The sequence below is a fragment of the Cyprinus carpio genome, chromosome A24 (assembly GCF_018340385.1).
Source record: "Cyprinus carpio isolate SPL01 chromosome A24, ASM1834038v1, whole genome shotgun sequence".
Taxonomy (NCBI): Eukaryota; Metazoa; Chordata; class Actinopteri; order Cypriniformes; family Cyprinidae; genus Cyprinus; species Cyprinus carpio.
In genome coordinates this window covers 9,636,982-9,664,560 of record NC_056595.1, presented here as the reverse complement: position 1 = coordinate 9,664,560, position 27,579 = coordinate 9,636,982, and the positions used below count along the sequence as shown (strand labels likewise).

The 27,579-nt window shown below is 40.2% G+C and overlaps 1 long non-coding RNA gene and 1 pseudogene across 1 annotated transcript in view; both read right to left on the bottom strand.

Moving 5' to 3' along the window:
• The window catches only part of LOC122135330, a 10,980-nt gene extending 8,969 nt beyond the window's left edge, over positions 1 to 2,011 (bottom strand). The window contains exon 1 of the long non-coding RNA XR_006153446.1: positions 1,916 to 2,011. This is a non-coding gene — a long non-coding RNA (uncharacterized LOC122135330). The remainder of the gene's footprint in view (positions 1 to 1,915) is intronic.
• Positions 2,012 to 2,190: 179 nt separating this feature from the next.
• Positions 2,191 to 17,450, bottom strand: LOC122135453 (annotated as a pseudogene).
• Between the last annotated feature and the right edge of the window lie 10,129 nt (positions 17,451 to 27,579).

The following is a 27,579-nucleotide window of genomic DNA, read 5'->3' as shown; positions in this document are numbered from 1 at the left end:
CTTGCCAGGGGGCATGTTTGCCTGCTTGCTCTGAACCCAGTAACCACCACAAACTCTGCAAAACATTTGAGGTGTTCCAAAGACTTTTTGTGGGACTTGACACACTGCGCCCAAAAACCTTCCTCCCGATTCATGACACTAAAAAACAAACTTCTGAGTTAGTTGGTCAAATGCCAGCCTCGCACTCATAAATGGCAATCTCATTGTGTTTTTCAGAGTTTTTCAGAAGATTATTCTGAATGTTTATTTGTTAATTGGCTGCAGTTCAGAAGTTCTGTTATATAAACCATTTTATGGTAAAATGTTTTAATACATACTAAGATGTACTGTGCACTTACGGATTGAAGCTGAAGTCAGTTATTTCGTGTCAGATGCCGTGATCCGGCCTCCCTGTGTTTTATTTTAATGTCCTTGTAAGGATATGTGTAAGATTTTTTTTTTTTATGTTTTCTTTGCTTCACCACTCTTGCTCGGTGGGCAGTTTAACTGAGAAAAATGTGGTAGTCAAGCACAGACTTTTTCAGTTCCTGGATAAAGCCCCGGCTGCTGGGCACTTGGGCCTTGACTCAGTTCTGTTATGTCAAATGCTGAGGTCAGAGGCCCTTTATTTTATTTCATTGTCAAATGTTTTAGTAGAATATGGCACAGATTGTACTTAAAACGTGTTCTTGTATTAGTTTATGTTTTAATACATATGAACTTAAGTGTGCACTAAAGTCAGTCCTTTTATGTAAATCGCTCAGGTCAAGAGTCACTGTATTTTAATGTCAGTGTTAAGAGTACACAGATTGCACTTTGAAGGTGTTCCATGCTGCACTTAAAGATGAGGTCAGAAGTTTCTGTACTTTTTAATGTTAAAATGTTTACATTACCATTATTGTGTTACATTAACATTAAAATTGATTACAGAAAATTAGTTCACCCAATTGTTTGTAATAAACATTGGAATTGGAAACGAATACCTCTCTTTCCTTATTTAAAGTTATGGCAATGCTAACTAATTATTTCAAGTGGATTGAAGAAATAATTTTTATAAATTAATGAGAGTAAATGAATTAATTAAAATCAAAAAGTTTAATTTTTTTATTTTAAATGTTACTTATTTTAACTAAGTATGATTTGGTTAATATGCTGCTCTTTGTCACAATGGTTAAACTCAAATGTTTTGCTTAATCTTGTAGACTCTACTTGATTTTTTAGCATACCGTAAAATACATAATACTGATTTTTACCAACTCAAAATACCAAGAAGTTCACTAAACTTACAAAAAGTAGTTGGAAAATGTTGCCTTAATTTTTTTGAGTTGAATTTAAGTAACAGTTTTTACAGTGAAGGTTAAAGAAATTTGTCCCTTCTGCCATTCACTCTGAAATATTAGTGAGTTGAAACAAGGCAAGTCATGATGTGTTGAGTCTGATTTCACATCAATGGCGAAATATGAAAACCACAGAACAAAAAAAACTTGGCACAACATATTTTGACGCATTATATTCAAACTGAATACAGAAGGCCAGGGGAAGTTTTTAGCAGTCTGTTCCCCACACAGCCATTATATAACTTTGAAAGATCTGGATTAATGCACAAGTACTATGGACAACTTAGACTGTTTTTGTCTCCTTTGGAGTCTCTATTATTAAAAAGAAGCCCTCTTGAGATTATGCACTGTTATTAGTTGTGCTCCATGGAAAATAGTAAATCTTACAGGTTTATAATTAAATGAAACATAAGGGTGAGATCCCTTAGTACTAAATGTTTGTATGCATGTTCATACCCGATGAGTCCAGTGTCTGGGGCTGGCAGGAAAAACATTAAACCACCAATTCTAAAATCATTACCTAAATCCATTACACTTATGAGTTCAAATGTATCCTGTTTGTCTTTTAAGTTCAAAAAGTGTAAAATGATGGAACTCACCATAGGTTTAGATTTGTACTTGGAAAACCTTGTGCACGCAGATACATTTAGACCTGCTGTTTTGAGGGCTGATATTCTTGCCTCAATTTCTGATATCTGCAAAGAACAGATACATTTCTAAATTTACACTTGAAGTGTTTGATACTGCATTATGTCACATGCAAGCACACACCTGGAGCTCAGACTGCTGCACCTGGGCGGCCGCAGTGGCCACCTGACCTTCTAACAATATTTAGAACTTAAATATTAAATAGAAATATACCATTATTGTGAATTTAATTGGAAATCTTTCTCTTCAGGTTTACCTGTATTCCCAGAGGTAGAAAAACAGTGAAAGTAAATACAAAAAGTATTGTCTAGGTTATATTTTAATAATTTGCTTTGGCTTTAGTAGAATATTTCTGTAGAGTATGTTTCAATGGTCATAATTGTGGTTTGTCTTAAAAACACTGATCCTGGATTTCCCATCCTCATTAAAAAGTATCAAAAACAGCACTAGAACATTTTTCAGTAGTGAATCTTACATTTTCCTCCATCTAAGTGAGGTGTTGGTCCACCTTCCTGTTGCCTGGGCCTGAGGACATGGGTGTGCTAGCCAGAGAAGGGTCATAACCTTTGCCTTCTGCCTCTCCAAGTAATTCTTCTGTGGCATTCATGACCTTCAGAACCTCTGTGGTGACGCTGCATAAAGACACAGCGGAGTACTTCTGCTCCATATACATGAAAGAACACATAAAACAGATGAGAAAACCACTGACAAATAGATATGCAAAACTGATGGAATTCAAACGCATATCAGGTGATCTTGAAACTAATTAATAATAAATAAATACATTTTAAAAAAAGAAAATGAGAGGATCACAACTTTCACATAGCTACCTAAGATCTCACTCTCAGCTTAATTAGCTGGGATTTACTGCTCGCATGCTCAGCCTGTTGGATCAATGAACAGGATGAAAGGATTACGAGAGAAGAGTGTGATGTGAACATACGTGGATGAGAGATGCTTGAACATCTCAGACGTGAAAGGTGATCGAGGGAGTCTTAAAGTGCATAACACACATCCATCAACATACACATTTAAATGTTACAGAAATAATTTACTTGAAAATTAATAATCAGTCATTATTAACACCCTCGTGTTGTTTAAAACCCATATTTGGTACAAAATATTTTTTCTGTGGCACATAGAAATAACAGCATTCAGGTTTGTATGGACATGAGGGTGAGAAAAAAAAAAAGACTGAATATTTATTTTTGAGTGAACTACTGTATTTCTATAAGAGATAATAGTTCAAATCACACTATTCCAAAAACTCTGTAACTACAGCAGAGCACACGCCATTGTAAGATTGTGAAAGGACATGGACGAGAAGTACATTTGTTCTTGTCAATACACTTTTCAAAGTGTAGTAGGCATCAGAGTTCATTAAGAGAACTAAGCCATCAGTATGAGATGTACATGTTGATGTGCGTGCTTGTGTTTGAAAGCAAGACAGTAAGCACAAATGATGACATAAAATTACTTTTCAAGATGAGAAAGTGAGAATGAAAGAGACAGGAAGAAAGAGTGGAGCAGTGTGATTCAGTAATGAATACTTCACGAATCAAGTAATGGTTGGGTTGGTTTGTGCTTTGATCACAGAAATAATTGATCCAAACTCAGTCCTAAAAGCATGAGTGCCTCGAGCTCTTAAAGGGTCGGTGTGCACGTAAAAATGGACTTGCATAGTGAAGGAACATGTAGAAAACAGACGTGAAGAGCTGAATAAATCTAACACCCAATGAAAGTTAAGACCACATTCACATTATCTACAAAAAAAAAAAAAAAAAAGTAGAGCACATTTATAATGTATTGATGCTTGCCCGAAAGGGGAAATTGGTAGGGAAAACTGCTCCCTTATTAGGTTAAATGATATAGCAATAAAGAAACAAATCTCATGTTCTTTAGACATGTTAGAATATTTTGGATAGACAATTTAACACAAAATTAAAGGGTTACTCCACCCCAAAATGAAAATGTTGTCATTAATCACTTACCCCAATGTTGTTTTTATTTGTTCATCTTCAGAACACAATTAAAGATATTTTGAATGAAAACCGGGAGGCTTGTGACTGTCCCATTGACTGTCAAGTAAATTGTCAAGGTCCAGAAAAGTATGAAAGACATCATCAGAATAGTCCATCTGCCATCAGTGGAACAATCGTAACATTATGAAGCAACAAGAATCCTTTTTGTACACAGAAAACAAAAATAAAGATTTTATTCAACAATTCGTCTCCTCTGTGTCGCTCTGCATCACCGTAGCGCCTTTTTGGAGAATATCCGCTGGATGCAAGCAGCGTACACTCGGTGTCAGCGTGCTGCACTGATGCACTGTTTTTTTGGATGGGACCAGCGGAGATGGAGACTTAGGGGATGATGGAGAGCTTGACAGGACCAGCGGAGACAAAGGAGAACTATCTGGAGCGGATTCTGGGGTGAGGATAGGAGCCGAGAACTCTGGAGGTAGCACCATTTACAAGAGCGCGGAGTCAGCGGCGGCAGGCGGGCCTGACGGTGAGCCAATTCTGGATAGGGGATGGACACTCTCCAGACACCGGAGGAACCCTTCCCTCCAGCTCAGTCCAGTGGTGTCAGGGAGGTCCACTGGGCGATGACAGTTGGTCCTGATCCAGAATGGAGAGCTAATAATGGCTTCGACCAACGCCATAGTAGCAGCGAGACTGCTGAATTCCCAGGCGAACTCTATGAATGGAAGATCCCTTTGGGCTAGAGCGGAGAACCGAGTGGCTATTTCCATGGCCGTGGAGAGAAATACATAGGAAAAACGAAACTTTCAAAAACAAAGAAAAAAAAAAAAAAAAACAACAACAAAAATAAATAAAAAAAAAAACCACAGGAGGAGAGACGCCACTCATTTTTTGTTGGTCTGGAATTCTGTCAGGGTCTGCTACTGTGAGGAGCATGGAGCAAGGAGATGCAGAGTACAAATCAAACATACAGTCTTAAATAACATCCGGGAAACCACACGTAGCAAGGGTTAACATCAACAATTCCATACAAGGGAGAACAGAACGGGCTAGAACACAAATAGGGCAGATAAGGAGGGGCAGACAGGTGAGGAGGATAACTAATAATGAGAAACACGTGGAACTAATAGAACTAAATGGGGACAGAAACAAGAAGGACCAAATAAAAACAGGAAATAAACAGGAACCTACACGTGACAGACACCACTGAAATGGCATAATTTGGACTTTTAGAAAATAAGATTTTGCCTAAATGATTATATAAACTACATTAATAATAATTCAATCTAGTTGCCGAAGTTAATGTAAAACAATAACCAAAATAAAACAGATTACATACATTTACAAACTACAAGCAAACATGTCATCCCACTGAGTGAAATCTTAATTTGAATTAAATCAGCATTCCTGTTGCATATTCTGCCATGGTTTGTTATTAGAAAATTTACCTATAAATTCATGAATATGTTTACTGAAACTTTGATGCTAAATTTATATTGTTAGACAAATACATGAATCATGGTTCTACATAATATTTAAGTAACAGTTTTTTTTGTTTTTGTTTTTTGTTTGTTTGTTTTTTTAAGAAATTAATATTTTTATTCAGAAAGGATACATTAAAGCAGGGGTCACCAAACTCGGTCCTGGAGTGTTCTGCAGAGTTTAGCTTCAAACCCTAATTAAACACACCTGAACTAGCTAATCAATGTCTTAATAAGTATACTTGAAACTTCCAGGCAGGTGTGTTGAGGCAAGTTGGAGCTAAACTCTGCAGACACTGGCCCTCCAGGACTGAGTTTGGTGCCCCCTGAATTAAGGCATAATCAAAAGTGACAATAAAGTGCCAATTAAAATAAATGTTCTTTTGAACTTTCTATTCATCAAAGAATTCTGAAAAAGTTTTATGGCTTCCACAAAAAAATATTAAGCAGCATAACTGATTTTAACATGGATAAAAATAAGAAATATTTCTTGAACTAATCAGCATGATTTTTGAAGAATCATTTGACACTGAAGACTGAAGGCTGCTGAAAATCACACAAATTCATTACATTTTAAAATATATTAAAATAGAAAAGTTATTTTAAATTGTGATAACATTTAACAAAAAAAAGCATCCTAGGTAAGCCAAAGATATATATATATATATATATATATATATATATATATATATATATATATATATATATATATATATATATATATATATTCCTGTTCAGTTATTTATTTATTCATTTATTTTTGCTTAATAAAGGCTTGTTTTGACCCATGGATAGTGGCAGTAAACATTTTCAACATAATGAAGAAAACCGAGCAGCTCAGAACCAGAGTAACAGGCTTTTGTTAAACAACATCATGATCTGCTATCAATATCACCACCAGTACTGTAGATGTAAGAGAAAGCTAAAGGAAGATTTTTTATCTGACTCTAATGTGATGAGCAGGTTCTAAGGCAGGAGTATGAATGGACTACGTTTGATTCAGGAGGCATCTCTCCAGCTCTACTGTGTCTTCTCATCATGATGTATCTCACCTGCTGTAAGAGAGAAGAGAGTAACTGAAGATTCTGCTGCAGGGCATTATTATTCAGACTCTCCTGAACCAAGAGGAGGGGGTTGAAAGAAAGAGAGAAACACACAGACACAAAGAGAGAGATCGGACAGAAAGACAATTGAAAGAGAAAAGACAGAACCACAGAAAATGAAGTAGAAAGAAAGATAAAATAGATGAAAGACACAAGACAAACAATTAAAGGGATAGTTCACATCAAAATTAAAATTCTGTCATCATTTACTCACCCTCATGCCATTCCAAACCAGTATGACTTTCTGTAATTTTTTATTGAACACATTAGAAGTCCTGATGATTGTACTGGTTTCTGTTCTGCACTTCCAAAAGAACGCAAATGCATCACATCTGTGTCAAGAAATTTGTCAGTGCAACTTACAGTATGCACTATATTCAAAGCAATATGTTAATTAAAATTGTTATTATTTACTGATAATCTTTACCTTTGGAAAGATGTCAGATATGTGAACTAATCATTCAGATTAGTTTTGTCAACCAGACCAATTAACTGAAAAGATCTGATCCAAAAGAATGATTTACTCTAAAATTAGACATTGCTGCATCTCTCATGAACTTGCCAAGGAGAGGATGAGCAGATTTCAAGATTTTCTGTGTATCTATAGTGCTTTAGTTTCCTTTTTTGAAGCTTGAAAGCAATCTCCATTTTGCAAAGAACCAATTTGGATTTTCTTTTTTTCTTAATGTAAAATCATACTGGTTTGGAGAAATATGAAGAAATAGTTGTTAATTTTGGTTTAACTATTCCTTTAATATAATGGACAAGATGCTAGTTTGAAAGGAAAGGACTAGACCAGATGCCAGGTGAAGAGGATCCATAGAGGAGGACAGTGCTGTTCTTATTGTGTGCATTCCCTCGTCAGCATCAGATGTTCTCACAACATCTAGAGAGGTTCTTTATTCATTTCTGCAGGCTGGTTCATTCATCACACATTGCCTCATGCACGATACAAGTCTGAAGTGACTACACAGAATTGAGCTTTCATCAGACATGCTTTTCTGTGTGAGCTTGATCATGACTTCTCATCACCATTGAGAGCGAAGATCTTCATTCTGACCCACATAGCAAACGGACTTGGCCCAAATGTGGCCTCAAGTTGGCACTGCTGGCCTCCTGTCGGCAATGGCATGTACCCTTTCAGCCAGAGCTGGGTCATGTGTGGCAGTGATGGCACGGCCTGGATCAGGCAAACAATATGAGGGCCGATTGTTGGTGGGAGGAGTGTAGTCCAGTGATATGTGGCCCAAATCAGGCTATGATCTGGCAGCATTATGTGACCCATGATAAACAAGATAAATATTGCATGATAATGGTTAAATGATCACATTAATTTTTAATTAAGTGTAGTATTGTTTAAATATAGTATTTGAAATGGCAAGTCAAAACAGAATGAAACATTATAATTTCAAAATTAAGCAAATCAGTAAATCAGTCAACTGCATTAAACTGCAGTTAATTATAATTTTATTAAATGTTATATTATTATTCTTGGTACAAATAATCTGAGAATCCTTACATGAAACGAGAGAGAGAGAGAGATCATTTAACCATTATCATGTAATATTTATTTGGTTTATGATGTCATGCACAAGCATTAAATAAAATGATCATGAAAGTATTTTATTTTTATTTAAATCCTCTGTATCCATGTGATGCTTGGTATGAGGAACAGATCCAAATTGAAACCATTCATCTGCGATATCAAACGCTCATTGGCTCTCGCTGGTTTCGTCATATTCCGACATGCCGTGTTTCCAGTGATGCGTGTTTTGAATAAGAAATGCTTGATGGAGTGGATCGGGATAGTATTTTCAGCGTTTAACAATTTATGCCCTGCTCCTCGCACTAAACTATTATATTCTGTCAGAGAGGACTGCAACTGCAATGCATCGTCATTTGGACTACTATGGTTCTGCTCTTTGACACATCTGCAATAAATTCTTATGATTTAAATTAACGGTACGTTACATGTGTCTATCTGTTACATTTTAACGGTACTACTATTTATACAGACTTTTTGTGGTTGATTTGTTTTATATATATACACTCACTTTTTGTTGGTTGATTTGTTTTATATATATATATATATATCCCAGACAGCAAGAAGTTTGATCCGGCCCACATCTGGCCCGCATGGATTTCTTGCTGTCTGGGGCACAGTTACATGATTTTGGGGTTTTAAGTCTGATTTTCTATTCAGTTTAATGTCTGATATAGCAGATCTGGGCCGACACTGCTTGCTGTCAGGGGTGTACATTACCAAAGCATGTCACAAAATGAATAATGGCAATTATAGTAATACACAATGTAATAATATGAAATATTAAGATTCTGTATTGAGCTATATAAGGCTCAGATTTGGGGATTCTGGTTTACTTAAGGCTGAGAATTGGTACCAATAATAAAACCTGTTTTGGCCCAGTTCAGGGGCAGTTAAGGGTGATTAACTGGCTGAGATTCGAGCCGGTTATGGCCCATGTGTGGCCCTTGCTCTGGGCCACTTCAGGGCCGTCATTCTTTGCGGCACTTGGGCCGAGGGAAAAGTGATTGCGTGGCCTGGATCTGGGCCAGAAAACATTTGCTATGTGGGGAGTTTGATCAGTAACATAAATGCAAGTTTAAGGGTTTGATAGAGTGCCGGAATTAAGGATCTAGACAAGCAGGCATCTTCTAACGGACCTCAGTCTCTTATAAGGCACCACATAATTTACACAAGTAGGACATCAACATCCTTTAATATTTCTGGAACCACATTCAACCAATCACTATCCTCTAGTTTTAGGTGTAGGGCTGAGATTGGTTGACAGGAGGATCAACAAAGGAGATTGATCCACAAACTCATCCTACTTTTGTAATCACATTAAGTCTCAGCTTATCAACAGTGTGCAGTTTATTATTTAAACTCGATAAAGGTAAATTGGGTGCATAATAACACTTGACATTCACATCAGAGAGTGAACTAGGACTCTATTCCAAACCACAGTGAACTGCCTATATGCTATTTTAAATATACTGTGCCTGTACCACGATACATTGATTGCATTAAATGGCAATACTATTTTTTTGAATGAAACCATACACTTGGTAAAATACATAAGTATCTTTTTACTGAACATTGATGGAGGAGGAACACATTTAATGGGAAAATAAATGACAAAAGTAGTATATTTTGTAAAAAACAAAACATAAATGGGGTAGGACAGAAGGTGAACTTTTACCTTATATACCATACTTTTACAATCATACATTTTATTTACTGTTTTAATTTTATTTATTACTATTTATACTGAAATCTGTAAATTTTATCATTAAATAAAAAAATAAATAGATGTGGTTATGATGCTCTTTAACGTGGCATGACAAATTGCTGTAGTGCCTTAGTTCAAGTGTCATGCCAAGAGATATCAACTAAAATGGGCTACTGAATCATATACATGATCTACTATTTGATATGTCTGTTTAGATGTTTTAAACCTTGTACGATGTTATTTGCATTTATAGTAAAAGTTTTTTTAAATTAATAAATTTATTATTATTATTATTATTTTAATAGCAATTCAGCACTGAATATTTTCAACTTCCATGTTCTCTAATCAGGTATAAAATCCTCATATCTGAGGGTGTGGATGATATTTCTGACATCTTTAAACATATTTCTTCTGGAAAATAAAAAAATACATGTTTTCATTTTATTTATCAGTTGATTATTTAAAACTAAATGATTAATAAAAGGAAAACATTATTTTATTTTTTTTGTTTTAATTAAAATATATTTTAAAAGTTATTAATTATAATAATAATAATAATAAAATTGTTACAAAAGGTTTATCTGTTAAATGAAAACTATGAGGGAGGTAGTATTGTTGTTTTTAATGTGGTTTTTTTGTGTCATAACTTATTTTCTATCCCTTTAATCGATTTGCCCATTTCCGGAAGCAAGCTGTGTTCCAATTCAGAGTCTGCATCCTTAAAGGACCATTCACACCAAGAACGATAACCATAAAGATAACTATAGATGGTTTCAACGGCAACAACATAAATGTTACTGCGCATGCGCGCTTTTGTGGCCCTAACTTGACTTCCGGTAGACTTCCAAATAGAATCACTAACAACAGCTAAATAGTCCCTCTAGATTAGATTATTTTTGATAACATGCAAAATATGTTTGCTGCGTAAATCAGATTGACTTATTGAAAATGCAAATGCATTCTCTGCCAGCATGAGGTGCTTTAATTATAGGACCTAAAAACTCTGCATGTAATAACCTAGAACACTGCCTAATAGGCTGATCAAACGTGCAATTTGCCCAGGACACGTCGTGGCCAGGATTTCTATATTGCCTAAAATATCCAGGTTTTGGATTTGATTGTGCTGCGCAGACCAATTGTTGTATGACAAAGTACCGTTAGAGCTCTAGAGAGTAGACGGCTTCTTGTGCTTTTGAATCACTCTCACGGTACTTTGATGTCATCGGTATGCTCAGTGCTGCTCCTCATAGACGTGCAGCTAAGCTGAATAAAAAGCAGAATGAACTGATGAAACGTTAAGAAAAAAAAACACAATAAATAAATAAAATTTATGAGTGATGCAGTGCTAATTGACATATCATTTATTACAGTACAGAAACTATAAAGTTTATTTTCTACCTTATTCTGTGCAGAAAATTTAAATAATTGTTTGTAGTATATAAAACAATCATAAAATTGTCATTAGAAAAAAATAAATAAATATTACAAATGTTTGATTATTGACCAGCAGTGTATTTGATTTTTTATAGCAAATTCAAAATAATAGATAAGAAAAGAATTCCTTGTAAAATAATAATAATAATAATAATAATAATAATAATAATAATAATAATAATAATAATAATAATTATGATAATACATGTATAAAATTATTGTATTTGACATTTCTGTCACTTCTGAAATTATGGCTATGCCCCTGGTGTGACAAAATGTTATCCTATACATAATATTTTTAAAGCTCTTTTTTTAATCTTGGCTTACATAATTGTTTACATATGCCATGTCATTCCATAGCATCATTAAACTAGCATCTAACAATGGACAAAAGTGTTTTTTTTTCTTTTTCCAACCTATGGTTCTCTAACCATACAGGCTGCTGTGTAATTTGCCCCCTGACTAATCATTTAAAGAATTTAGGGGAAGCATTTACATAATTCTGTGAATGCACTTAAAGAATGCAGAATCGAATTGTTATCGAATCTAATCAAATTTAATTGTGAATAAAATCGTTCTAAATTTTCAAAAATCGTTCTTGATTTAAAACGAAAACCTATGAATCGTGAATTGAATCAAATCACTGTCTATCCAAAGATTCACAGCCCTACTTATCTGGCATTTTCTATCACAAAAATCCTATTGTCACCTGTGTGCAATAAGTCTTAGTCTGGGCTATGAATGATCCACCAGTTGTAAGCTTCATGACCTAGGAAACGAAGGATGCATTTCAAGGCCACATTTGAAGAATCCTTTGGATTGCAGCTGAAAACAGCCTTTGAAGGATACAGCCTTTGAATTGGGACACAGCTACAGACAGATTTTTTGAGATTCCAGATACAGATACTGATACAGATAGATATAATGGATGCTAAAAACTTTTTTTGTTATTTTTTTCAATGATGGTCAATTATTAACATTAGTCATTTCCACAATTAAAAAAAATGCACTGCACAATTTATGTACAGTACATAATATTACATTACTGATGTGGTCACAATTTTAACAAGAAAAATAAGCCAAATCTATGCTTGTGAAGTGACAAAGAATAATTTTCCATGCCTAACTATCGAGATTCTAAATAACTGGAGACAGAACTTTTTTGTACTCTATGTAGATAATAAACCAATGAAATCGGTTAAGAAATGTTAATGTAATTGCACGTTATCCAGAAGAAGAAGAAGAAAAAAAAAAAAACAATTCCAGCTCCCGTTTTTTTAATTTGATTATAGAGCAGTCTTGCCTGGTCCATTATGTCGGACGAGTTGAAGCATCACAGCAATGGGACAAAGTGGCCAATGAGGCATCTATGTATTTATGTCTGTGGATATTTCCTTCAACTATATCAAACATTTAATGACCATCTTGCAATGCACTATGACCTTTTAGGGTTGAAACATACCTTATGCAAAAAAATAAATAAATAATATTAATATTACACATTGTAGCATCCAAAATGTGTTCCATGACCGACCTTCTTACTTTAGCTGCAAGAGACACTATAAGCTGTCTTCTTCTACAGTAAGTTTTCTTATTCAGGTTAACTACGGTCACGGCGCAGCAACAGTCTGAAAAGAATTAAGTTGTTTAAACTGTCAATATGTTTACAGCTTTAGTTGAATAACTGTTTCAGAGTTTGGTTAGACAGTTCACTAGAGGCACTGTCTGGAGATGTGATTGAAGACCTTGTTATCTTTTTCTCAAGTTGTTCTTGTTTTTCTGACCCTGTTTCTGATGGACTTCTTTGTGGTGATATTCTCTTCAGCTTTTCCTCATTGGACTTTTCTGTTTCATCATAGTCTTCCTTCAAACTGTTATTTTGCTCCATTAGTCTACCTAAGGATTCTTGTTCCTCTTCCTCTTTGGATTTCGTACACACTATAGGTTCTAATTTCTCTTTTTCCATGCATATGCTTTTCCTCTTCTTTTCTATCTCGTGCTCAATCTCTGATCGTCTTTCTTGCTCTTGTTTCAGCTGTTTCTCCATTTCTCTCTGTCTTTCCTGTTTCCTCTCAACCTGCATCTTGAGCTTTCATTGTTGTTCTCTGTCCCTCTCGATTTGTTTCTCCAGCTCTCTGTCTCTCTCTCTCGCTCTCTCTCTACTTGTCTTTCAGTTTCTTTCTCTCTCCCTATCTCTCTTAATTTCTCTCGCTATATTTATCTGTCTTACTGTATCACTTGTTTCCATTTCTCTAACTGTTTGTCTTTCACACTGATTCCCAGTTTTCTTCCTCTTTCCTTCCCTCTTGTCTCGTTTGCTCTCATGCCTCTCCTTCAGTCTCATTTTCTCATGCTCTTTGTCCTTTACTTGGTCCTCTTGGTTGTTGCCCATTTCCCTGATTGTCTCAAAATCAGATGACATCACATCCATCTCGCTGACTTGGCCAACCAGCTCACAGAGTTTGGATCTCAGTTCCTGTTCCAGGGTTTCATTAACAGAGGAGCCCCTAAGCAAAGGGCCTTGAATGTTGAACTCTGGTTTGCTGGCCCCCAGTTGGCTCAGCATTGGTGGGCTAGTGGCGCCGGAGTTGTGAGCCACTGTGTTCTGATAGTCAGGTTTAGGTGTCATGGCGTCAGAGGCCAAAAGATCAGGAGGGGCCACAGTGTCTGGAGCCTGGTAATTCAGAGGGACTGGGTTCTCCTGGCTCTGTTGCCGGCGCATCATCATGGTGCTGAGGAGGACGGCACTGTTCTCCTGAGATGTGTTAAAGAGAGGGACAGTTGAGATGAGCAGAGAGAGACATATTATGAAGGAGAAAAAATAAGAATATAAAATAAACACTTCATGACTGAGATAAAGGAGTTAACATTTTTCCACACTATTTATGCCAATAAAAGCACAACTCTGTCCTGCACTGCCACCTACTGGAGTCAAATATAAACCATATTCAAACTCAAAAGCAAGAATTCTAAACAAGTTTTCTTCCTTTTTGTTTTCAATGATTTTATAACTTCCATTGCTTCCTCTTGCCAAAATGGTCATTTTCTATTTAGTATCTTAAATATTGACAAATGATGAGTAACATACATTCATCTTTAAGTCAATATATTACGCAAGCAGCATTTGTGTTGTTTTTAAAGAAATAAATGGAATTCAATGTATTAATTGTATAGAAATGTACGTTTATAGCAAGAAAACCCCCCAAAACAAACAAACAAACAAACAAACAAAAACAATCTTGCCAATAATTACAATTTTTATGAACTCATGAGGTGATGACAGTATTTCTCCAGATGAGGATAAGTCTATTAAAAGTTTCCACTAAATGGAAAGCTCAAGAATTTAACTGTGATGCCTTAAAAACACATGATGCTAAAGAAATTGGGGCAGAAAAAATATTTCTATATATTTATAGTAATAATAATAATTAAATACTTTAATAATCACATTTAATTAATAATTAATTACTTTAATAATCACATAGGTCTGGTTAAAAAGTCTCCTCATTAAGATATTCATTGCTAGTTATTTTTTGCACACCTATCTGAAAAATCAGCATAGGTTTATTTTTATTTGTGTGCTTGATATGCGAGCAGCAACAAAATGACATGTCAAATCTTTATCATAATATAGTCCAAATCACAAATGTTATATATGTGCCAAAGTAATCTCAGTATGATTTTTTTGATCAACCAGCAGGCTATTATTTTTCTCACCGCTGTGGCAGAGCTGTACAGTGCAAAATGTGCTCAGCTGTGCTCTGATGTCTTGCATTTGCTCTTTCTCCGCCTCCGTGATCTTTTGACCTGCTTGTTCCGCTCCTCCCCATCACTACTGTCCCCTTCAAGACGGGGGTTAAAGTTTACATCCAGTGCCTCTGGCCTCAGTAGAAGCGAAGCAGCAATTTTTACAGGATGTCTGTATGGAGGATACAGGTGTGAATCAGATGACCTCTTCTGCGGCATACCGTGGGCTGGTCTGCAGGTTTGAGTGGACAGGGCAGGAGATGTCTCAGAGTCTGAGGTAGGAGTCTCAGTGTTGGTGTACTGACCTGAGGAGGGTGATGTAATGGGTGGGTGTTGAGTGTATATCCATTCAGGTTTGTGTTGGGAGTCAGCATAATACGTTTCATCGGAGAGGCGTCTGCAAAACTGTAACAGGGCAGCCCCCCTGATCCTCTGGATCTGAATCAGAGCCCATCTTGTCATACATGGATACCACGCCTGATTCTTTCTCCAGCACGCTGAAAACAAGACTCTTGCACTTGGTCAGCAGACTGGGCCAGGAATGCTGGGAGCTCTGCAGGGCGATCCAGTTACCATCAGGGGACTGCAGGACTGAAGATGCACCTGAGGATAGAGATACCAAACAGCTAGACAGACAATTATAGAGGATTTGTGTGTGTGCACGCGTGTGTGTACATCATTATGTGGGGGTCATTTTCTAGGTGTCTAGATGTGTATTTTTTTTCCAATACCGACCATATATGAAATTTGTTTTCGCAGTTAAGTTTTGATTAAGTTTTATGTTTTGACACTCAGCACACAGAATTAAACACATCGCCTTGGTAGATTTAATTTGCATCCAGTCAAAATGAGGTATAGTTCACCCAAAATTTCATTTATTTATTTATTTTTTTGGTCGATAGAGTCCAAAAGTATCCAATAGGGTCCAATATTGTTAATTTTGTATGGACAAAAACATTTTCTTCATTCTTCAAAATATCTTTGTGTTTCATCTTTATCTTTGTGTTCCATTCAGGTTTGGGACGCCATGAGGATGAGTAAATGACAGAATTAAAATTTTAATTGAGTCAACAATCTCTTTACATATTGCATGTCGTAATTAATCAATGATTAATCAATTATTCAGTCATGTACTATATGTAAGTTTTGTTCTGAGGCACTAGACTATTCTAATGATGAATTCTCTCTCTCCCTCTCTCTCTCTCTGTGTGTGTTCTTAGAATTGTCCAGGCAGTCAACACTCTTTCACCCAGGAAGTGATAATGCTCTGGACTCCCTCCTGAGTGAAGAGTAGTTCTTTATAGCTGTCTCTACCTTAATGCTCTCCGGGTCCCCTGGGGCCATGCCTGCCTAAGGGGCCTTTCTCTGGAGATTTGTCACTTGTCAAAGAGAACGCTGATCTTGACGTCTAAACACATGAACACCAACCCACATGAACCCACATGAACAGTGCTCTCTTCCACCCTCAATACCCATGGCTGAAGTGCCCTTGAGCAAGGCACAAAACCCCTATTTGCTCCCCGGGCGCTGGATATAGCTGCCCACTGCTCCAGGCGTGTTCACGGTGTGTTCACTTCTCACTGCTGTGTGTGTGCACTTGGATGGGTTAAATGCAGAGCACCAATTCCGAGTATGGGTTACCATACTTGGCAAATGTCACGACTTTCACTTTCACTTTCCACTATATACATTACTGTATTTTTTTTTTTAAATCAATACTTTTATTTAGCAGTGATGCAATAAATTGACATTTTATGTAGACATTTATAATGATACTGTTCTATTTGCAGTTGGTTGTAGTAAAAAGAAAAGTTATACAAGTTATACAAGTTTGTAGCTATAGGAACCAGGCAGGTTGTATTAAATGAGTTCCTCTGGTAGAGGGAGCTAGAGACTTGGATTTTACCTTATTGACTTGCTGCAATTGACAATGAGAAATATTTGTACTACAGCAATACAGAATATCACTAAAATGTTTGTGTTATTATTGATAAATAAGCTTTTAATTAAGATTTTAAATATTGTTCCCTCTCATAGTAGAGCCATTGCTTTTCATAGATTCCAGCATTACATTACCATGTTGTTTTTGCATGCTACAACAGAAGAAGTCTGTGTATGCTTTACAGATGAGGTCAGGAATAATGAAATAAGCACTGTAAAGCACATATAAATACTGTATTATAGGTGCATGTTAAGGTGCTGACAGGTGGTGTGTAAATGCAGTGTCACACGTGTATTTTGTGTTGAGGTAGGGGAAGGTAGCTCACTACTCTGAAGCCATATAAACTCATACTCAGCCTAAATCTTAGACCGTTTTCCCCTCTAAATGATTTACAGAGAAAGACATGGAAAAAGATGAAAAATAGATAACTGGGTAAAAGTGGCATCCCAATTCACAACCGTACTATACAGAATTCATATCCATACTATATGGTGTAGTATACAATATTATGACTAGTGTGTCTCAAACCATACCATTGGGCATTGAAACGTTGTAGCCTCAGCTGATGTTTATAAATCTTGCATGAAAACATACTTGTTTTCTATGGCTTTTATTTGTTGTTTTTTGGCAGATGTAAATGGTTTTAATTGTTTTTCTGTTATTGTTGATTTTTGTTTTAACTATTCTCATCTTGTGTTGCTGAACAGTCCTTTGGTCTTTGGAAAGGGCTCTATATGGTAACACTTTATAATAACGTTCTGTTATAAGTCATTTATAAATTATTAGTTAATGATGAACTAATCATTTACAAAACATGACTATACATTCATAAATGATTAATACGTAATAAGTTAACATTTTAGTAATGTTTTATTAATTCCATTATAAGTCACTTATAAGTTATTAGTTAATGATGAATGAATCATTTACAAAACATGACTATATGTTCATAAATGATTAATGAGTGGTATGCTAACAATTTACAAATGTGTTGTAAGTTATCTTAAAAAAAGTTCAAATCATGAAATAAATCAAACTGATCATTAGTAGATGGTTTATAAGTTATTAGTTGATACATTATTTATCGCTTATAAACCGTTGAAGTATTAATGTCAAAATTGTTTTGTATAATTATCTCATGCACAAATGATGAATAAACCATTAGTAAATGATCAGTATATGATTTATTTGCGAATTTGTTAGCTGGTCTGTGTTCAAAAGCACAAACATGCAGGTATGCTAAAGCACTATTTTTAAGAAGAGAAATTCATTTATTTTGAAGTGGAAAAACATTTATAAATGCCTTATTCAGGTGATTCCAGTGGCTTGTGTTAAATCCTTTCACTCATCAGCACAGACTTGTGTTCTGTGTGGAGTGTGTGGATCTAGTGATGAAGTGAACCTCTCAACTTCTTTTACCTTCCACTGAAGCTCACATCAGGTGCACAGAGTTAAGACTCCATGTGTGTCAGAGAAGACAGCTGTCTATACCCTCACCAGTCAGTACTTAGTACACACTACAAAGTGTAAAAAAAATAAGTTCAAGCTTGGGTAAAGTGATGGAATGAGATGGATCATGTAACAGGAAGATCTGCAAATGATATGTAATACATTTACAAGTGATAAATAGTTTACACTTTAGATTAGGGGATGCAGAAAGTGTTATAAATGACTTGTGTATGTGGCAGGATGGACTGAATTCAGTCCCTCCTCCCCATTTTGTTACAATGGCTTTCATCCTTTTTTATCGGTTTGCGATTGGCTCGCGGTGTTCTTGGTGGCCAGTCATGTCAGGAGGAGGAGGTTATAGCTCGAACGTACCCCCCTAGCAGTGCGTGACGCTGGAGGCTCGTGTTGTTTTGGTTCAGCCAGTTTGTGGTGGTGTCGCAGGTATGTAGAGGTCTATTGCAAATGTTGTACTGTTGCTAGGTTGCTTGTGGTTTATGTGGGATTCCGATTGTTTATAGAATTCCTTGCTGTGTTGCGGCTACCCCATTTTCCATCGGATTGAATGGAATAACGTGTTATTTTTTGCTGACTCGCGCACTGCGCATTGCCATCGAGATTGGTGTGTCAGCGTGCTGTTGCTCAGGTAAGTGTTCTCCATTTGGGCTATGTGGTTGCCTTATTTGGGTGGTAGCTTAATAGAATTATTATTATTGTGTGTTTAGGGATAGCCGCTATAGCAAGGAAGTGTTTGTGGCCTGCCTTGGGGCAGCTGCTGCTTTGCTTCGTGCTGTTAATGCACGTCTCGCCTATGTGCGAACTTTGGTTCGCCGAGTCCAAGTTACCGGACTGAGTTCATCTTTCAAAGACACTGCATCATAGGCCCCTTGTGTGGCCGACTGAGTATCTGAGTATCTGCCCTCGGATTCAGTTATCCACGAATGAATGTGTTTATGTGATTCAATGGTGATCGTTTGAGTGGGTTGTGTGTCTTTGTTTCTTAATGTTTATTTCATTTGTCTCGTTTGTTTATTTCATTTATCAGCATTACTGTTTTTGTAAAGTTATTTCACTTTTTTGTTGTTTTTCATTTGTTAGCATTATTGTTGTTTTTGCAATGTTAGGTTATCATTATTTCATTTTCTTTGTTGTCGTTTGTTTGCCTTGTTAGTATTGTCATTATTGGTAAAATTATTTTGTTTTTGGTTTTTGTGGTGTTAGTTTGATTTATGGTGTGAAATGATGATCTGTAGTTCATTTGGTTTATTTTTGTTTTTTTTGTTATATGTTGAGGAGCTGAGTGCTGACGGTGGGAACGGCGTGCTCGAGGTGGTGGGCCCTCCTTGGTGTGTAGTGTGGGTACCTTCACTGTGTGACCGGTTGCTGTGTTGGTGGTGTGGTTGTGCACGCGTGTTGGGGTTGATTGTTTGGATACTCATGCCCGAGTCGCTGGGCGCCCACCAGTAAGCCTCAAGCTCGGTTTTGTGTGTATGTGAGAGACCCCATATCAGTACACTGATTCACACACCCTCGTGTGCTATTTATTATTGTGTTTTATTGATGATGATGAATTGTTCAATTTCCATTGGATTGCTGTGAATTTAGATATATTGTGATATGGTATTGACTCTATCCAGAGTGTAGTGTTTTAGGAATATGCTGATGTCAGCTTTGGAGTGTTTACTATTTTTGCTGTGAATTTGCTGTGAAATTGATAAATAAATTTTATTTTCTTTTTTTGTATGGAACCATTTCTTTGTTTGTTCAGTGCCCGAACTTGATTTCCTAGTTCCATAGAAGTCTTGGTGGTTACTTATAGTTCCCCGGGTGGCGTAGTCTAATTAAAAAAATGGCGATTGTTCGTTTGTAGTTTTGGGGTAGTTGGCATTTTTGGATTTTAACAAAGAAGTGTATCCTATTTCTTGGTTTTGTTTTGTTTTGTGGATGAATGTTACTTGTGTCTTGTTTGAGGGCAGTTGGATGACGATTATTGTTGAGCAAAGCAGCAGTTGTTCTCACGTGGACCCGTAACTTGGTTGTCAGGGATTTTTTTTCTCCTGTATTGTACTGGGGTTGGTGATTTTGAGTTAGTCATGGATGAGGAACTACAAGAGTTGAGGGACTTAGTGGCCCAGCTTAAAGTAGATAATGAAAGGCTTCGGCATAAACAGGCTTTAGCTGTACAGGATCCCAATGTAATCCCTGTACTACCTAATTTGCCACAAGCCGTTAAAGGTTGCTAGTAATGGTGCGGCTGCAGTCCCTATAGCGGAGAGGATGGTTTTCATTCCGCGAGAACGTACATGCCCCATATTTAGTGGGAAATCGGGCCAACGGTTGAGCGAGTGGCTTGAGGAGGCACAAGCAAGTATGAGAGTACGGCATTTGGCAGCTAATGATCAAGCCGATTTCCTTAATGACCACTTAGAGGGAGGCTCGTGACGAGATAAAGTACCGCCCTAGCATTGATCGGAGGGACCCAGCTCGTATAATTGAGATATTAAGAGAACTTTATGGTTGTACTGATTCGTATGTAGTATTGCAGGAGGCATTTTTTTCGAGGAAGCAGCAGGAAGGCGAAACCCTTCAAGAATTTTCTTTGGCCCTGATGAGTCTCATGGCCAAGGTAAAGGGTCAGGCACCTGATGGTATGCCAAATGCTGAAGCCCTACTTAGGGATCAGTTTAATGAATACGTTCTTGATGGTGCTTTACGGCGTGAGAAGGGAGGCCATGCGGTGGGAACGAGAGGGGTTGCCTGGTGGTATGAGGGGTCGCAGCCACTCTGTTCCCTCGGCTATTGGTATCCAGTATAGGGTACAGGGTAGTCCGCATGATCCGCCTCGGACACCCCCGCCGTCAGAGGTGAGTGAAATAAAGGAGATGTTGAAACTTCAACAAGAACAGCTGCGACGTCAACAAGAGCAATTACATGTCATGGTTCATGGATTCATTGACTCGCCCTCGCTATGTGGGTGCACGTGGGTTGAATGGGTGCGGCTCATCAGCGCGGCTCGTGTTCCGCTGATGAGCTGATCAGCGCCAGCTGTTTTGAATGAGAATGTCCTATATATTGTTTGTCACTCCGTCTTGTCTTTGTCAGATGGTTGTGGAGGTTCCCGGGTCGGCACTGGCCGTCTTTTCCCCTTGCTCCAGTTCCTGGTGTCCGTTTGGATTTCTGCCTTGTTCGGAGGATCGTGTTCTGGTTTCCTGCTAGCTGTCTGCCCCTGAGTCCTGCGTTGCCGAGCCGAGTATTGACTTTGTTTGCTGTCTTTGGACCTACACTACCTCTGTTCTTTGGTGTTAATAAACACTAATGTCACTTGCTATTGGATCCTTGACTGTTCTTTCGAGCCATGACAGAACCATCTGACCACACCATGGATTCAGCGAGTGCAGCCACGTAACCACGCCCGCATGAATCATCAGGATGAACAGATCGGAGCCTCGGGTCGGGCGATACAGGCTCTGGTAACGCAGGTGACCGAGCTCACCTCTCAATTACAACGTCTGAGAGGTCCCCCACTGCACCAGCACTGCCCCCGCTTGCCTTTTTCCCCGGAGAATCCCAACCTTAACCGGCCAGAAAGGTGCATCCCCACACCTGAGAGGTATCCAGAACAACAAACCAAATTTGTGCAGAGCAGGGTTTTTTTTTTTAACCAAGTGTTTTTTTTTTTTTTTCTCTCTGCAGCCCATGACATTTTCTTCCGAGGAGAGTAAGGTGGCACTTTTTATGATGCTGCTGTCTGGACGTGCGGCTCTGTGGGGAACAGCGGTGTGGCAGAATCAACACGACTGCTGCTCCTCGTTCCAAGCACTCAAGCAGGAGATGGGGCGCGTGTTCGACCGCGGAGTCGCCGGACGCGAGGCAGCCCGCCAACTGGCCGATCTCCAACAGAACAACAACTCGGTTTCCGACTATTCCATCGAGTTTCGGACGTTGGCTGCCGAGTGCAAATGGAACGAGGAGGCGCAGTGGGACATGTTCCTGCATGGGTTGGCTGACCGTGTTCAAAGGGAGATTTATACGTTGGAACTACCCAAGACGCTTGATGGACTGGTCGAACTTGCACTACGAGTCGATGCACGTCTGCAACAGAGAGAGACTCGACCATACCAGGCTCCTGTGGGTGATTTCGCTGAGTTCTCCGGTTACAGGAGAGTGAACACGGTCAGCCCCCCTAACGATCCTGAACCCATGCAGTTGGGTCGAGCTCAGCTCTCCCGGGAGGAAAGAGAACATCGTCGCTCGAGGGGTCTGTGTCTCTACTGTGGAGAGGCCGGCCATTTCGTTTCTACCTGTCCTTTAAAAGACACAGCCCGGCGGTAGGATGGAGAATACTGTCGGGCGGGCTTTCCATGACCAGACCCTCGTACGCCACCCTCCTCCCGGTGAGACTCCAGTGGGCAGGCAGTTCCTTCAACGGCCAGGCGCTGGTGGATTCGGGAGTGGAGGGTGACTTGATGGACTTTTCTTTGGCTCACAAACTTCACCTCCCGATCACAGCGCTGGAACACCCTATCACTATCCAAGCTCTTAATGGACAGGAACTCCCGGGCATTACTCACACCACTGGACTCATCACACTCATTACCTCGGGTAACCACACTGAGAGGACCTCACTTTATCTCACCCAGTCACCTCACGCCCCCATTGTCCTGGGTCATCCGTGGTTGGCTAAACACGGACCCAGGGTAGAGTGGGGTCAGAACTCTGTGTCCAGTTGGAGTAATCAATGTTATGCCTCATGTCTTTCGTCTGCTGTTCCGTCTGTTTCTTGTTCTGTGTTGCAGGAGGAGTCAGTGAATATGTCCAACGTGCCACCGGAGTATCTCGACCTGAAGGAAGTGTTCAGTAAGTCCCAGGCTGCTTCTCTTCCTCCGCATCGTCCCTATGACTGTGCTATAGATTTACTACCAGGTACGTCTCCGCCTAAGGGCAAGTTATATTCACTTTCTGTTCCAGAAAGGGAGGCTATGGAGAAATATATTTCTGATTCTCTAGCAACGGGGTTCATCCGCCCTTCCTCTTCTCCAGCGGGGGCGGGATTATTTTTTGTGGGTAAGAAGGATGGTTCTCTGTGACCTTGTATTGATTACCGGGGGCTGAACAGCATCACGGTAAAGAATACTTATCCTTTGCCGTTGATGTCTTCAGCTTTCGAGAGGTTGCAGGGAGCATCAATCTTCGCAAAATTGGATTAACGTAATGCATATCATTTGGTTCGCATCCGGAAGGGGGATGAATGGAAGACCGCGTTCAACACCCCCAGAGGGCACTTTGAATATTTGGTTATGCCGTTCGGGCTTTCCAACTGCCCAGCGGTCTTCCAGGCACTCGTCAATGATGTGTTGAGAGACATGGTAGATCAGTTCATATATGTTTACCTGGATGACATATTGATTTTTTCTTTGTCTCTCCAGGAGCACGTTCAACACGTCAGGCAAGTGCTTCAGAGGTTGCTAGAGAATGGGCTTTTTTTCAAGGCGGAGAAATGTGCTTTTCATACACAGTCTGTTCCTTTCCTAGGGTACAGCGTTTCGTCTGAGGGAATACGGATGGACCCTGAGAAGGTTAAGGCTGTGGTGGAGTGGCCAAGCCCAGATTCCCGTAAGGCCCCTACAGAGGTTTCTGGGATTTGCCAACTTCTACCGGCGTTTTATTTCGCAACTTCAGCCAACTAGTCGCGCCTCTGACTGCCTTGACCTCCCCCAGAACGACGTTCAGGTGGTCAGACACAGCTGAGGCTGTGTTTGCTAAACTGAAAGGCCGTTTCGTTTCAGCCCCCATCCTTATAGCCCCTGATCCATTACGTCAGTTTGTGGTGGAGGTCGATGCATCAGAGGTGGGGGTAGGAGCAGTGCTGTCCCAGTGTTCTCCCACAGACGACAAGATGCATCCCTGTGCGTTTTTGTCCCGTCATTTATCGCCTTCCGAACCTAACTACGACATTGGTAACAGAGAGTTGTTGGGAGTCAAGTTAGAGTTGGAGGAGTGGCGTCACTGGTTAGAAGGGTCGGGGGTACCTTTCATTGTCTGGACCGATCACAAGAACCTGCAATATATCAGAACCGCCAAAAGATTGAACTCCAGGCAGGCTCGGTGGGCACTTTTTTCGGTCGTTTTGTTTTTTCTCTCTTGTACCGCCCGGGTTCCAAAAACATCAAACCTGACTCTTTATCGCGTATTTTTGACCGTTCCGAACGCCCGTCTACTCCCGAGTGCATTTTACCCGAGACCCTAATTGTCTACAAACTCACATGGGAGGTCGAATCGAAGGTCAAGACGGCCTTAGAAGGGGTAACGCCTCCGCCCGGGTGCCCACCGAATCGCTTATTTGTGCCGGAGAGATTACGGTCAGACGTCATTCAGTGGGGGCATTGTTCCAACGTGGCTTGTCATCCAGGAGTTAATCGCACTAGTTTTTTGGTCAAGCAATGATTCTGGTGGCCACGCATGGCTTGTGACATTCACAGTTTTGTTTTGGCTTGCTCGGTTTGTGCCACTGGTAAGACTACCAATCGACCCCCAGATGGGCTACTTCAACCGCTGCCTGTCCCTTCAAGACCCTGGTCCCACATAGCGCTAGATTTTATCACCGCCCTCCCGCCGTCCCAGGGCAATACGGTCGTTTTGACTGTGGTGGACCGGTTCTCGAAGGCGGCTCATTTAATTCCCTTGCCCAAATTACCCTCAGCCAAGGAGACAGCGTTGACCGTTGTAGACCACGTCTTTCGCTTACATGGCCTCCCGATAGACATGGTCTCTGACAGAGGACCCCAGTTTGTGTCCAAATTTTGGCGAGAGTTTTGTAAATTACTGGGAGCGACTGTCAGTCTGTTCTCAGGGTTTCACCCCCAGAGTAATGGCCAAACCGAGAGAGTCAACCAAGATTTGGAGAGGGTGTTGCGATGTCTGGTCTCCAGGAATCCTTCCTCATGGAGTCAACAACTTTCAATGGTGGAGTACGCTCACAATACATTACCAGTGTCGTCCACGGGCCTTTCTCCGTTTGAATGTAGTTTAGGTTACCAGCCACCAATTTTTCCTAGTCTGGAATCCGAAGTCGCGGTCCCCTCCGCCCCACGCCTTCGTCCAGAGGTGTCACCGCACATGGACTAGAGCCCGTGAGACTCTACTCCAGGTGGGGGCGCGCACCAAGGCTAAAGCCGATCGCCACCGGTCTAAGCCTCCCGCATACGTCGCTGGTCAAAAGGTGTGGCTTTCAACCAAGAACATTCCTCTCCGCTTCGTTTCTAATAAACTTGCTCCCAAATTCATTGGCCCGTTTACTGTCACCAAAATTATTAGTCCGGTGGCAGTCCGCCTCAACCTTCCTCCAGCGTACAGGAGAGTTCATCCCGTTTTTCATGTGTCAAAAATAAAGCCTGTATTTCATTCTCACCTTAATCCGCCTGCCCCGGTCCCCCCCCCGGCCGCGACTTGTAGATGGGGAACCTACATATTTGGTTAATCGATTACTGGACTCGAGACGGAGGGGACGCGGATTCCAGTACCTGGTGGACTGGGAAGGTTACGGTCCGGAGGAGAGGAGTTGGGTTCCTGCTAGGGACATCCTGGATCACTCCCTTATCGATGATTACAATCGACAGGTAAGGGTGTCGGGGAATGCCAGGCAGCGTTCCTAGGAGGGAGGGGTACTGTCACGGTTCATGGATTCATTGACTCGCCCTCGCTATGTGGGTGCATGTGGGTTGAATGGGTGCGGCTCATCAGCGCGGCTCGTGTTCCACTGATGAGCTGATCAGCGCCAGCTGTTTTGAATGAGAATGTCCAATATATTGTTTGTCACTCCATCTTGTCTTTGTCAGATGGTTGTGGAGGTTCCCGGGTCGGCACTGGCCGTCTTTTCCCCTTGCTCCAGTTCCTGGTGTCCGTTTGGATTTCTGCCTTGTTCGGAGGATCGTGTTCTGGTTTCCTGCTAGCTGTCTGCCCCTGAGTCCTGCGTTGCCAAGCCGAGTATTGACTTTGTCTGCTGTCTTTGGACCTACACTACCTCTGTTCTTTGGTCTTAATAAATACTACTGTCACTTGCTATTGGATCCTTGACTGTTCTTTCGAGCCATGACATTACAACAGCTTACCCAAAATCTTGTACACTTGCAACGCCCTGACATGCGTGGTCGTTCGTCACGTAATGGGCCGTTAATATGCCGGCGTTGCCAACAGCCTGGCCATTTTGCTAGTGAATGTGATGGGGTTCGGGTCTCTTCTCGATCCCAGTCTTTGGTGCGAGGCCCTCCCTTTGGTGGCCAGGCCCGCCCAACTTCAGCCTCGGAAAACTAGTGCCCACCGTTTTGCAGAGCCACACATCCGGTGGGGCAAGCTCTGGCTCAATAACTGATTTTCCAAATTTGACCAAGGTTTAAGTTAATGGCCTGCTGTCCATATGTCAAGGTAATATTGGGAGGGGTCAAGGTGCCATGCTTGGTAGATACTGGGTCGATGGTGACTACTGTCACTGAGAGGTTTTTTTGCAGCATTTTAAACCTTGGGGTCAGGAGCGTCTTCATTCTTGCCATTGGTTGCAGCTTAGGGCGGCCAATGGCTTAGCCATTCCGTACATCGGGTACTTGGAAATGGATGTGGTGCTTTGTGGGAAGTTGATACCACAGTGTGGTGTACTGGTGGTTCAGGATCCACCAGGTAGTTCCCATATTTTAGCACCCGGTGTTTTGGGAATGAATGTGATTCAAAAGTGTTTCCAAGAGCTCTTTGGACTTCATGGTCTAGCTTTATTCGAGTTGCCATCAGTGTCGGAGGCACCTGTTTCTGTCCAACAGGCTTTCCAACGCTGCCATAGTAGTAGCCTACAGCTGTCTGGTGGGGCCAGGGGTAAAGTAAAGGTTCGGGGTAGGAGGGCTTGTAGAATCCCTGGGGGCACAATGAAGCTAGTGGCTGCTACTTGTTCGTACCAGTATTCTGGGGCCACTGTGTTATTGGAACCCCCAGAGGTGGGATTAACTGCGGGTTTGTTGGTATCTCCTGCTCTCATTCACGTGATTCGAGGCACTGCCCACGTACCGGTTGTCAATGTGGGCACCGCTGATGTGATGCTCTATCCCCGCACGGTTGTAGGTGGGTTAGAACATGCCCACATTGTTAGCTTACCAGCGGGTGTCACCGAAGTGCCCTCCTATACCGCTACTGTGTTTTCTCAGTCAGCCTCCCCCTCAGTGTCGGACCAGATTGAGGCTTTGAA